The sequence below is a fragment of the Muscardinus avellanarius genome (assembly GCF_963383645.1).
Source record: "Muscardinus avellanarius genome assembly, chromosome: 3".
Lineage (NCBI taxonomy): Eukaryota > Metazoa > Chordata > Mammalia > Rodentia > Gliridae > Muscardinus > Muscardinus avellanarius.
This window is the reverse complement of record NC_137788.1, coordinates 35,443,898-35,458,607: the sequence shown is the minus strand read 5'-3', so window position 1 is coordinate 35,458,607 and position 14,710 is coordinate 35,443,898.

Genomic DNA, 14,710 nt, shown 5'->3' with positions numbered 1-14,710 from the left:
GGGTTCCACCCCCAGTATCAAATATGCCTTTTAACCACGGATCCACTTGGACCCCAGAGTTAGTTCTTTCTTATTATTTTTTCTTCTCTCTCTCTGTCTGTCTGTCTGTCTGTCTGTCTGTCTCTCTCGCGCACGGTACTGGGGATGGAACCCAGGGGCATTCTATCTCTGAGCAACACCCCCAGCCCTATTTTTTTTATTCTTTATTTTGAAACAGGGTCTCACTGAGTTGCAAAGGGCCTCACTAAGTAGCTGAGGCTGTCTGCAAACCTTGATCCTCCGGTCTCAGCCTCCTAAATGCTGGGATTACAAGCTTGTGCCACCATGCCCGGCTTTTCTTTCTTTCTTTCTTTCTTTCTTTCTTTCTTTCTTTCTTTCTTTCTTTTGTGGCACTGGGGATTGAACCCAGGGAAATTCCACCTCTGAGATATACCCCCATCTCTATTTTGTTTTTATTTTGAAACAGGGTCTCACTAAGTTGATGAGAGTCTCCCTACTTGCTGAGACTGTCTTTGAACCTGAGAGCCTCCTGTCTCGGCCTTCCCAGTACTAGGATTACAGGTGTATGCCACCATGCCCAGCTGGACCCCAGAGTTTCTATTTTCTGCATTGGCTATTTGCTTGGAATCCCATGGTTTATATTTTGTTTACCTGGTGCTTCCTGTAGATCTTCTACAAAGCACTCTAAGAAAGCATTACCTGAAAGCATGGCGCTTCAACACAGAGTACTGTAACCTGAAGGGAAGCAGTCCTCACAGGTGAAGTCTCTTCCACACCTTATCCTACCTTTGTTCTTCTGTTCTCTTTTCTCCCTCCAGGCAGGCTATAGAAATCAGAATACTTCTTTCCCAAGATACCTCACAGAAACTAGACTCCCTCTTCCCCTCTGCCAGCTATAAAACCTAGAAATATTACTCTATTCTTCCTCCTCCTTTCTGGGTAGGAGATGGCCAGAAAGAAGTTCCCTGATCAGGGCATGTAGCACATCTCAATAATCTGAATACTTGGGAGGCTGAAACAGTATGATCACAGGTTCAAGGACAGCCTCAGAAACTTAGTGAGACCCTGTTTCAAAATAAAACATAAGCCGGGTGTGATGGTTGACACCTATACAGTACTTGGGAGACTGAGACAGGAGGATCACAGGTTTGAGGACAGCCTCAGTATCATAGTGAGTAACCTAGTGAGACCCTGTTTCAAAATAAAAAACAAAAAGGGCCGGTGGTGTAGCTTGGAAGTAGAATGTTCCTGGGTTCAATCACCTGTAACACAGACATGTGCGTGCCTGTGCACACACACACACACACGCACACATGCACACACACAAAGAAAGAAATTCCCTGAGCTGCCTTGTCTGATAGTAGATCATATGAGTAGCATTCCAGAAAGGGTCCTACCCCATGGGCAGAAGGAAGGAATGCTACACAGAGGGTCAAAAAAGGAGTCTAGACAGGCCTTGCGGGGTCACCACCTCAGTCCACTAGCATTAGATCATATGTATTGTGTAAAATAGCAACTCCGAAGCTGGGCGTGGTAGCGCACGCTTGTAATCCCAGCATTTGGGAGGCTGAGACAGGAGGATCTCAGTTCACAGACAGTCTCAGCTACTTAGGCCCTATGCAACTCAGTGAGACCCTGTTTCAAAATAAAGAATAAAAAATAGAGCTGGGCTTGGTGGTACACGCTTGGTATCCCAACATTTGGGATGCTGAGACCGGAGGTTCGTGGTTCGCAGACAGCCTCAGCTCCTTAGTGAGGCCCTCTGCAACTCAGTGAGACTCTGTTTCAAAATAAAGAATAAAATATTGGGCAGGGGGTGTAGCTCAGAGGTCAAATGCCTCTGGGTTCCATCCCCAGACCTGCAAAAAAAAAAAAAAAATAGGGCTGGGGGTGTCGCTCAGAGGTAGAATGCCCCTGGGTTCCACCCCCCAGTACTAAAATAAATAAATAAATAAATAAATAAATAAATAAATAGCAACTCTGCTTTAAAGGGTATAAGAAAAGGATTTGTTTTGAGCCAAATATGAGTAACCAGGGCCTGGAAAAATGGATTCAAGTTACCCTGAATGACATATTCCATCATGGAAGAGGACATATAAACCTTTATAACCACAGAACAAAGAAAATCTTCAATCAAGACATTCAATAAGCCGGGCGTGGTGGCTCACGCTTGTAATCCCAGCATTTGGGAGGCTGAGACCGGAGGATCACAGTTCGCAGACAGCCTCAGCTACTTAGTGAGGCCCTCTGCAATTCAGTGAGACCCGGTTTCAAAATAAAGAAAAAAAAAAAATAGGGCAGAGGGTGTAGCTCAGAGGTAGAATGTTCCTGGGTTCCATCCCCAGTACCAGAAAAAAAAAAAAAATTCATTAAATACCTTGGTGGGGGCACTAGGCAGGCAGGCTACAGCAAAGTACAGAAATGTTTCCTACAGATTTCAGATGCTATCTTACAGCATTCTTAGCTTGAGGTTGATGGAGGAGAGAGGTTTGCTAAACTTAGCAGTTCATTCCAAGGGTTTTACCTAATAATCTCACAAGGATATCAGATATAGAGGTTGGAAGAAAATGGTTATTAAAGGGACTGAGATACCCTGAGATAATTTGCGTATGTGTGTGTGGTACTGGGGATTGAACCCAGAGGCACTCTACCTCTGAGCTATACATTCCCAGCCGTGTGTGTGTGTGTGTGTGTGTGTGTGTGTGTGTGTGTGTGTGTGTGTGTTACTGGGGATAGAACCCAGGAGCACCTCTGAGCTACACCCCAGCCCTATTTTTTCATTTTGAGACATGACATGGTCTTACTAAGTTGCAGAGGGCCACACTAAGTTGCTGAGGCTGGCCTCAACCTGTGATCTTCCTGTCTCAGCCTCCCAAGTACTGAGATTACAAGCGTGTGTTCCACCATACCTGGCTATCTTGACACAATTTTGGCTCTCCATCTACATAAAGCATTCCATCTCTCTACAATCATAGTTTTTGGGTTTTTTGGGGGGAGATACTGGGGGTGGAACTCAGGGGCATTTGACCTCCGAGCTATACCCCCTGCCCTATTTTTTTTTCTATTTTTTTATTTTTTGGTGGTACTGGGGGTGGAATCCAGAGGCTTTCTGCTTTTGGGCTATACTCCCAGACCTATTTTATACTTTATTTCGAAACAGGGTCTCACTACATTGCTGAGAGCCTCACTAAGTAGCTGAGGCTGGCTTTGAACCTGTGTGATCCTCCTGTCTCAAGCTCCCAAGCACTGGGATTACAAGTCTGCACCACCACGCCCGGCTAAAACTTATACTTATGTTTTTTTGTTTTTTGTTTTTTTGGTGGTACTGGGGTTTCTGGAAGCCCTTGTTTTTTTATTATTTTATTTATTTGTAGGTCTGGGAATGGAACCCAGGGGCATTCGACCTCCGATCTACACCCCTGCCCTATTTTTTATTCTTTATTTTGAAACAGGCAGGGTCTCACTAAGTTATGGAGTGCCTCACTAAGTAGCGAACCCGATCCTCCGGTCTCAGCCTCCCAAATGCTGGGATTACAAGCATGTGCCACCACACCCTGCTCACAATCATGGTTTTGCTGTGAAAGTCAAGCAAGATCTTTAATACAGGTGTATGTTTTTTTTGTTTTGTTTGGTTTGGTTTGGTGATACTGGGGGTGGAACCCAGAGGCTTCCTACCTCTGGGCTATACTCCCAGACCTATTTTATACTTTATTTGGAAACAGGGTCTCACTAAGTTGCTGAGAGCCTCACTAAGTAGCTGAGGCTGGCTTTGAACCTGTGCGATCCTCCTGTCTCAGCCTCCCAAGTGCCAGGATGACAAGCATGTGCCACCACGCCCAGCTTAGGTGTATGTTTTTCACAGAACTTCATTCAGTTCTCATGTCCCTTTTGTTCAACAGTGGCTGTAAGATTATTAGAATCATAGTTTTCTTAGTAAATTATCTAAGAGAGGTATAAGAATCATTAAATTTAAAAGTTATATATAGCTGGGCATGGTGGTGCACGCTTGTAATCCCAGTATTTGGGAGGCTGAGACACGAGGATGGTAGATTCGTGGCCATCCTCAGCTACATAGTAAGGCCCTCTGTAACTTAATGAGACCCTGTTTCAAAAATAAATGGTAAAAAATAGGGCTGGGGTATAGCTCGGAAGTAGAATGCCCCTGGGTTCAATCCCTACTACCAATAAATAAATAAATAAATAAATAAATAAATAAATAAATATTGCATGTAATCCATTTTTCAAAGCCATCTACCCTAGACCAGAATCAGAATCTTTCTTTCTTTCTTTCCTTTTTTTTTTTTTTTTTTTTTTTTTGGTGGTACTGGGGTTCCTGGAAGCCCTTCTACTCTGGGCTACACTCCCAGACCTATTTTATATTTTATATTTTAATTTGGAAACAGGGTCTCTTAAACCAGCGCAGCTGGCTTCGAACCTGTGTGAGCACAGGGATTACAAACTGTCACCACGCCCGGCTTTTCTTTTCTTTCTTTTTTTTTTTTTTTTTTTTTTTTTTTTTTGCGGTACTGAGGATGGAACCCAGGGGCATTCTCCTCCGAGCTACACCCCAGCCCTATTTTTTTTTTTTTTTTTTTTGGTGGTACTGGGAGTGGAACCCAGGGGCTTTCTACCTCCGGGCTATACTCCCAGCCCTATTTTATATTTTCTTTGGAGACAGGGTCTCACTAAGTTGCTGAGAGCCTCACTAAGTAGCTGAGGCTGGCTTCGAACCCATGCGATCCTCCTGTCTCAGCCTCCCAAGCGCAGGGATTACGAGCGTGCGCCACCACGCCCAGCTCCCAGCCCTATTTTTTTTATTCTTTATTTTGAAACAGGGTCTCACTGAGTTGCAAAGGGCCTCACTAAGTAGCTGAGGCTGTCCATAAACTGCGATCCTACTGTCTCAGCCTCCCAAATGCTGGGATTACAAGCCTCTGGCACAGAGGTAACTTCTCCGGGTACAGACTTATTTTCTAAGATGTGATGTGCTATGGTTTGGATAAGTGTTTCAAAGGCCCATGAGTTAAGTCAGGGCTTAGGTGCCAGCTGGTCAGAGCACTGAGAGATGGTGGAACCTCAAATAGGTGAGGCATAGTGGGAAGAAGCTAGGTAGATGGGAGTGGGGCTTTGGGACCCCCACCTTTTCTTCTTTTTCTTTGCCTTCTGGCTTCCTCTTTTTCTTTGCCTTCTGGCTACCAGGAGTTCTGCTCTCAGTACAATGTAAACTAAACTAAACTCTAAAAAACTAAAACTAAACCCTAAAGCTAAACTCATTCTTTTCCCATCCATTCTAGGTTGAAACGTTTTTAACAATAAGAAAAATATATAATCTCATGTAACAAGAAAACAGAGGATAGGTCAGCTCTGGGGTTAGTTCATATAATAGCTCAACAACATTATCAAGGACCCAGATTTTTGTCATCTTTCCACTCTGACACCCTTAGAATAGATGCCCCTCATAGTACAAAATGGGGGCCACAACATCAGCGACAAATGCACACACATACTGTCCAGTGGCAGTGGTCTGCTTCTTCCCATGTGTCTCCTCTTACCAGCAAGGAAAACCTTTCTCAAAGCCCTCAAGCAGACTTCTGCAGTTGCATGTACCCACATTTAAACCAAGCACAAGTGCCAATGTCAAATAATTCTGCTTTAAAGGAAATTAAAAAACTGTTTACTGTGAACCAAATATGAGTGACCATGACCCGGGAACATGAACTCAAGTTACCCAGAAAGACATGTGTTGTGGAAGAGGTTACATAAACTTGTTAGTTATAGAACAAAGAAGGTCATGAACCAATACATCCAACAAGCGCCTTGGTGAGGATATTAGGTAGATGGGCTGCAGCAACACGGGGCAATTGTTTCTATAGGTTTCAGCTATTAGCGTAATCTTAGTTTTAGGTCTGGTGAAGACGAGGTCTGCGGAGCTTAACAATACATTCCTGCAAATTTACTCAGTAGTCATGAGATTTTCAGGTCAAATGCAAAGGTTAAAAATAAGTGGCTGCAGCTGGGAGTGGTGGCGCACGCTTGTAATCTCCACATTCAGGAGCCTGAGGCCGGAGGATCACGGTTCGTGGACAGCCTCACCTACTTAGTGAGGCCCTCCACAACTTAGACTCTGTTTCAAAATAAAGAATAAAAAATAGGGCAGGGGGTGTAGCTTGGAGGTCGAATGCCCCTGGGTTCCATCCCCAGACACACACACACACACACACACAAAAAAAAAAAAAAAAAAAAAAAAAAAAAAAAAAAAAACAAGAAAAGAAAAGAAAAAAAGAAAGAAAGAAAAAAAGAATAAGCAACTAATCTAGGCATGGTTGCACATGCCCGAATCCTGGTACTTAGGAGGCTAATACAGGAGAATTGTAGGTTCAAGCCTAGCTTCAGAAACTTAGTAAGACTGTTTCAAAATAAAAATTCAAACTGGGTGTGGTGTCCCACGCTTGTAATCCTAGCAATCGGGAGACTGAGACCAGAGGATCGTGGTTCACGGACAGCCTCAGCTACTTAGTGAGGCCCTCGACAATTTAGTGAGACTCTGTTTCAAAATAAAGAATAAAAAATAGAGCAGGGGGTGTAGCTCAGAGGTTGAATGCCCCTGGGTTCCATCCCATACCTGCAAATAGATAGATAGATAGATAGATAGATAGATAAATAAATAAAAATTCAAAAGCACTGTGGATGTAGCACAGATGTTCCTAGATTCAATTGTTGGAGAAGGAAGAGGAGGAAGAGAAAGAGAAGGAGGAAGAATTATCATGAGTGGCTTAAATTATGATTTACCTCCTCCTGTGGCTGAGAATTGGATTTCCCTCTCCAAGCACATAGCCATTAAGAGGTGGATGAATATATCTTTAAAAATAGTGGTTGTCTTGGGAGGAATGAGGGAGAATAGATATTGGGAGGACCAACAATGAGGCTTTATACAGATAGCAATATGGCATGTGTATCAGGATTAATGAGGTTTGGCTACAACAATCAAGTTTTATTTCTTGGTTTCAAATTAAAAAATAAAAAAAAATAGGGCAGAGGGTGTAGCTCGGAGGTCGAATGCCCCTGGGTTCCATCCCCAGACCCGCAAAAAAAAAAAAAAAAAAGAAAAAAGAAAAAGGAAAATCAGGCAGGGGATATAGCTCAGAGGTAGAATGCCCTTGAATTCAATCTCCAGTACCACCCAAAAAAGGGGGTATACGCATCTATGGTGTGTGTACATAGATAGCTTACAACAATCAAGGTTTATTTCTCAAAATAGTATACGCATCCATGGGAGGACAGCTTAGCAATCCTGTAAGTCATCTTTATGCCAGTACCCAGACTGATGGAGCAATCTGTACCTGGAATGACAGTCTGTTCCAGGTGGCCTCTCATGGAAGAAGAAAAGTGATGATGGTCAACCAATGTAGTGGCTCTCAGTACTCAGGAACTTACACACTACATCTGCTCACATTTCCTTCATCAGAACAAGTACCTCTGGCCAATCCTGATGTCAAGGAGACAGGGAAGTACAATCCTTCACTGAGAAAGAAAGCAAAAACCGGGGAGAAACTGTGACCCAACAACACAGTTTGCTATACTTGAAGACCAGAAATAGCCAAATCCTGTTCTTCTAATCATCTCTTCTCTCCTGAGGATTCCCAGGGGAACTACATACAAGAAAGAAATAGGAAAAGAAACCAAAAGATCATTTTACTCATAGCTGAGCTAGCACCCAGTAACTTCTAAAGCAAAGTTCTGCCAAAAGACAGTCACATCACATAGCTTAGGTTTAAGGCAAAACTTCCCAATTCCCTGTCCTCTACCACTGCAAATTTTGGGACTAGTATGCTTGGTGTGCTTGCAAGAAAAAAGGAGATCATGATATATGCAAGTAAAATCAGTTTTTGTTTGTTTTTGAGGTGGGGGCCTTGCTATGTTGTCCAAGCTGGCTTCAAGCTCCTGGGCTCATCTAAGCGTAAGTATGATGAATGAAGATTGGGCAGGACCTACACAGCAGGAAACAGAAAACAACCTCTTAATACAAAGTGACCCAACCACAAGTAAAATGTGGACTACTGTTCTGCTATGACATAGGTACATATACTTTAGTACATAGGTACATATACTTTAGTCTTTGTCCCCAGCTCCTAGCTTCATCTCCTAAGACTCTTGTCACTTCTTATGGGATAGGAGCATCTTTGGCTATAATATTTGGATTTTGTCTCCACTCCTAAAACACTTAAGGGGTGATAGAGGTGAAAAAAAAACTCTGTGTGTGTGTGTGTGTGTGTGTGTGTGTGTGTGTGTGTGTTACTGAGGATTGAACTCAGGGGCATTCTACCCCTGAGCCATACACCCAGCCCCATTTTTAAAATTTTTATTATTATTTTTTGAGGTAATAGGGGTGGGACCCAGGGGCCTTCTATCTCCAGGCTATACTCCCAGTCCTATTTTATACTTTATTTGGAAACAGGGTCTCACTAAGTTGCTGAGAGCCTCACTAAGTAGCTGAGGATGGCTTCAAACCTGTGCCATCCTCCTGGTTCAGTCTCCCAAGCATGGGGATTACAAGCGTGCGCCACCACACCTGGCTTTTTTTTTTCTTTTTCTTAAATGGGGTCTTACTAAGTTGCTGAGAGCCTCACCATGTTGCTGAGGCTGGCCTCGAACCTTCAATCCTCCTGTCTCAGTTTCCCAAGTACTGGGATTACACGCATCACCATGCTCAACTCTATTTGTTATCCACAACATGCTCTTTTAACCTATTCCTGAATTTATATTAATGAGCTGACTTTGTTTTGTTTCTCACCATCCAACCAACCTGCAACTGTCTTTCCCTTCCTGTAAACGCCCTGAAGACCAATGGAAAGGGGTATATTTAAGCTCTTTTTTTCAGCCCCTGGCCTTGTAAGTTGACTTCCCAGTAAAGCCTTTGCTTTTTGCAAAATCTGGTCCCGTAATATTGGCTTCTATGAGCACTGGGCAGCAAGCCCTTGCTGCATTCCCACATTGTCATTTTCATTCTCTCTTAATTCATTGGGAAGATGTGTGGAAAAGTTCCCACCAAACAAATATTCTGTTGCTTCCCCATCAAGACTAACCCTTTCTGAGACCTGGGCCAATGCATCATGCACACTCTTTCTACATGTGATAGGTACGCATATTATAACTAGTATTATAACTACAAACTACTATAACTGTCATTTTAGAAACATCATTGTGACTTCAGTTAACAGAACTGTGGCCAATAAAGGGTCATTTATTGGTATGTATAGGGAATTGGTTCCAGGACCCCCCAAAATCCACAAATGCTTAAGTCCTTCATATAAAACAATTCAATATTTATATATAACTTATGCAATTCCTCCTATGTAATTAAATCATCTCTAGATTTCTTAAAATACTTATTACAATGTAAATGCTATGTGAATAGTTTTTATTCTATGTTGTTTAGGGAATAAATGACAAGAAAACAAAGTCTATCTAAGTTCGGTACAGACAATTTTTCCTCGAAATATTTTCAATTCGTGGTTGATTGAATTCATGGATCCAGAACCTACCAATATGGAGGCTGATTATACTAAGTTTTGTAACCTGAGATTTAGGCCCTATATTTCTTCTCTCTCCCTTTCAGCCTCCACTGTACATTGGCACTAAAAGGTGTTGAGGGCCAGGACAGTAGGGGAAAAAATGACTGTATTAGTCAGCTTTTGTGTTATTGTGAGCAAAATGCCTGAAAATAACAACTCAGAGGAGGAAATGTTTACATGGGCTCATGATTTCAGAAGTTCCAGCCCATGGCCAGCGGATTCCAAGGCAGAAACATCATAGCATCAGGGCTTGACAAAGGAAAGTGGCTCATGGCAGCCAGGAAGCAGAAAGAGAGAGAAGAAGGAGAAGAAGAAGAAGAAGAAGAAGAAGAAGAAGAAGAAGAAGGAGGAGGAGGAGGAGGAGGAGGAGGAGGAGGAGGAGGAGGAGGAGGAGGAGGAGGAGGAGAACACCAAGGACATAAGTAGTCCCAAAGCCATACCCGCAGTGGGCAACTTCCTCCAGCCATGCTTCACCTGCTTACAGTTATCACCAATAAGTGCATCAGATTATTAATCCACCAATGGACTTACTAACTGATGAGGTCAGAGCTCTGATTCAGTTATTTCACCTCTGAACACATCTGCGTTACTAACACATGATCTTTTCTGGGGTACATTCCATATCCAAACCATAACAGTCTTCATAAATATTACAAATTACCCAGACAGGTATATTTGCCAAATACATAGAAGATCAAAATTCAATTGACCTCAATACTTTAGAGAAATGGCCATCAATAGCAGGTTAAAATGCACTAGAGTAAATGGACAGTGGCACATTTAAGGAGCAAAGAAGCATCACATGCACACTTAGATGCAAGGGAGAAAAACTGACTGCAGAGTGTGCAGAGAAATATAGACAAGAAACACCTGGTAGACATGGCAAATCCGTGATGTAAAGCATAAAAAAATTAGAGGCTATTTTAATGAAAGGGTAGAAGGTTAAATTAATCTTTTTTTGTGGTACTGGGGGTGGAACCCAGGGGCTTTTCTACCTCTGGGCTATACTCCCAGACTTATTTTATTTTTTATATTTTATTTGGAAACAGTGTCTCACTAAGTTGCTGAGAGCCTCACTCAGTAGCTGAGGCTGGCTTTGAACCTGTGCGATCCTCCTGTCTCAGCCTCCCAAGCACTGAGATTACAAGTGTGTGCCACCATGCCCAGCTAAAGTAATCTTATCACTGGGACCAAGCACACAGCACTTGATACACAGTGGATATTGATACATATTTATTGGAAAAATACATTACTTGACTTATTTATTGCAGTACAGACATTGAACTCTGGGGCACTCTACCCTCAGCCCTATTTTTACAAGCACCGGGATTACAAGGGTGCACCACCATACCTGGCTTTGACTTTAACTTCAGTTAGATCATTCAAGCTATTCCTTTTCTCTGAAATACTTTTACAGGACTGATTCCTATCTATTCTTTAAGACCTGATTCAGATGTTGCCTTAAAGCCCACCCCACTCCCAGCTAAAAGAGAGAGCCCTAGTTCTGATTTCTCATAGGCTATTAAAAACTGCAAGCAATTATTATTCTAGTAATGGGTACTCAGTACGCATTTATCAAGTGAACGGTGAAATTTAGATTATGTCAAGGCAGTTTACATAATTTCAAAACTATAATATTAATAAAGAAAGGAAAGGTTCTGAAATTCTAGAAGAGAAATCTGAATCCCTGGCACCGCCCTGGCTTGCCTGGTTCTTGTTCTCCTGTCTTCAGAGGCTGTGTACAATCCAGAAGTCAGCCCTTCCTTTATCCTCTCATTCAAGCTCACATTCCTCCTGTGCCCTCTGGTACCAAGGCCTGCAGGAGCTGAACAGAGTTCACTGAAGGGCAGGCACGATTATACCTTCTGAATCTCATAGTTCACTTGGAAATCTGCCCATAAATTCTCTTCCAGAATTCATTATTTTCTTCTTCCTGTCTCTGTCTCTGTCTGTCTGTCTCTCTCTCTCTCTGGTTCTGCCACTAGGTGTCTTTTTCCACTTCCCTTCACACCCACCCCAAGGCTTGGACCTCCCTGATCTTGAGTTACCAGAGCCCAGTGTGGATTATGCATTATTCATCCCAGCTCCTACTTTCAAATTTCTTTGAATGAATAGGAACATATGAGCATATATTTTTACACACACACACACACACACACACACACACACACATATATATATATACATATATAGCTTAAGATATGTATATTTGTGCATGCAAACCAGTATATTGAGAGGGTTATTCATACTGAAAATATTTTTATTTTACAAAAGGATTGACTAGTAAGAATGATCTTAGTAATTAACTTATCTCTCTTATTGTATTAACTTTATTCTATTTTCTGTATAATTTTAAGTACAGAAAGGTTTATTTCCACAGGCCACAGGAAATGGGTAGAAGTCACAGGACAATCTCTCCTCCCACCAAAAATAGTTGCATATTTTGGTGTGTCCTAGAGTGAAAACTGAAATGTACACTAGCAATGCTGTGCAAGATTCTTCTGTAAATCAAGACCTAAAACCAGCTCGCAGTGGAAGTTTTAGTCCTCTGTTCAGGTGCCTGGACAGGAGCCCTAAGCAGTTGAAACGGAGGCGGTGACGATGGAGGACAGGGGACAGGCACCTCGTGGGCGGAGGAGCCGTGCCAGGTTCCTTGGAATGATGTGTTGTTTTTCCTTTTTTTTTTTCTTTTTTTCTTTTTTTCTTTTAAAGTCATCTCTGTAGGAAGGTGCTGGGCAGGGATCCCAGAGAAAGAGAGGATCCAAGACTCCTTTAACTGGGCTGGACAAAGGGCACTGCTACTGCAGCTGGACTGGACTATTATCTCATGGTGAGGCAGACCCAGATGGAATGCAAAATATAGGAATGCTTACAGGAAACAAGTTTGCTTAGGATGTTAGATGGCCCAGCCTCAGCCTGTGGTCCAGGGCAACCCTTGCCTCGCTCGTCAAGAGTGAAACATTAGTTTGGTTAGAAGAACCGTCTAGAATCATACCAGCTTCTGCTACCCTCATGGCCACCATCAGAAAAAGACTACTGTGCAACATTATGATCTATTGATTAATTCCTGGGACTGTTTCATTCTTCCCAAAGGACTGTATGCTGATAAAAATAACCCCCAAAAGCTGAAAGCTAAAACACACTGGTCCCGGGCTGCAGTTCCTTAAGAACAGCTGGGCACCACGGCTGCACTGATGTGAAAAAGCTGCACCTTCCTACAGAAGGTCACCTGACCTGTGGTCCCGCCCCAAATCTCAGCCTGAGGTATATTTCAGTGAAGGCAGGTAGCTGGGCTTCTCAGAGCAGAGAAGCAGTTTAAGAGCAGAAAGGTAGAGGAAATCTAGAAAAGAATCGTCTTGATAACAGATTTATCCCGTGGTGTGAAGGGAGAGGGCAGAGAACCCACTGGCACTTTGCTTATCCAGCGATTTCTGTCACTGTGGTGACCAACTCCTGCCCATTCCATAGGGTCTTGAACTGCTCAAATCCTTGCCTTGTGTTGGAATCAGTACATTTCTTTCAGAAGATTTGTGGGTTGGTTTTTTTGTTTTGTTTTTTGTTTTTTGTTTTGGTGGTACTGGGGATGGAACAGGGGCATTGTATCTCTGAACTACACCCCCAGCCCTGTTTTTTATTCTTCATTTTGAAACAGGGTCTCACTGAGCTGCAAAGGGCCTCACTAAGTAGCTGAGGCTGTCCGTGAACCGCAATCCTCCTGTCTCAGCCCCCAAATGCTGGGATTACAAGGCGTGCACCACCAAGCTCTGCCTTTCAGAAGATTTGTAACTGACTATAAGATTTGTCATTGACTCAGGTAAGTGTGGTGGCCATCTCTTTTGTTACCTGACCTTGACATCCCTACTCCTGATTATTTCCAAATGCCCACCACATCACTGAATGCAGACCAAGTTCTTTACAGTTATCTACTGCAACTAAGTTAATTTTGCCCTGCCATACTGACTCAGCTGTTTCAGTTATGTCATCAGTGGCCAGGTTGGAAGCATTTTCCTGATTCTGCTCATTCCCCTTCTTATCCTCCAATACAGGTAGAGCTGGCTCCTTTGTGGCTGGTTTGGGTTCAGATGCAGAGAACAGCTTGGGGCCACTGTGTTCTGATCCACTCTGAGCCGTCAGGGCAGGGCTCTTGACAGTCTTCTTAGCATCAGATACATGATTCAGGGCTTATATGGTGTCTTTTGGTTGATTTGTACAAACTGTGCTGAGTGGGAAGCAGAGTTGTCAGAACCTGAGCTGTGGGGACTGAGGCTGGGGGAGGTGGGCCTGGCGGCAGAGGGAGAAGGTGGCCGAGTCAAGGGTCCAGATGGCAATCCACTCAGTTCTTTTGCCACAGGCCCCATTTTGCTCCGTGCCAGTCCAGTGGTAGGGAACTCCTTGTATGCCCTGTGGCTCTGGGCATACACTCAAGTAAGCTCTGCCCCAACCCACGTGCTTCTCATTCATGTCTTTGTGCTCCTTGAGGACCTGATTTGCATAACACATGGGGCAGCAGGCCTGGGAGCTATTCAGCCAACAGGGCCTCGGTGCTTTTGCTAATAGTTGACAGATGATTGAACAACTTGCTGCCTTAGTTCTTTTCTGAAAGGTTATCACTTCTTGAATCTGCTCTGAGGAGGTTGCCAGCAGAGCTGGACGTGGTGGCACATGCTTGTAATCTCAGAACTTGGAAGACTGAGCCAGGAGGATTGCATGTTTGTGGCCAGCCTCAGCAACTTAGGCCCTATTTCAAAATAAAATAAGGCTGGGGGTGTAGCTCAGAGGTAGAATGCACCTGGGTTCCATCCCCAGTACCAAAAATATAGATATAGATATAGTTATGGGATTGCTAACAGATCAGAAAGCTTACTCACTGCTGTCTACTGTAACCAAAAGGGTTTGCTCCAACTTCAAGCCCATATGGACATCTCTGCATGTTTCTGCATGTCCCCTCCAATCTCTTTCCTGATCCTCATGTATTCTGCCACAGGACTCCCAAGCAGAGAGAAGAGGCGCTGCTTCTTCTGAAGGACTGTCTCCACACCCGCGGTGCTCGTCAGAGGTGTGGGGCACCACCTCCAGGCAGCTCACTGTCCTTTCCAGTCTTTCTACCAGATTTTGCATGTAAGTCACAATGTACCACC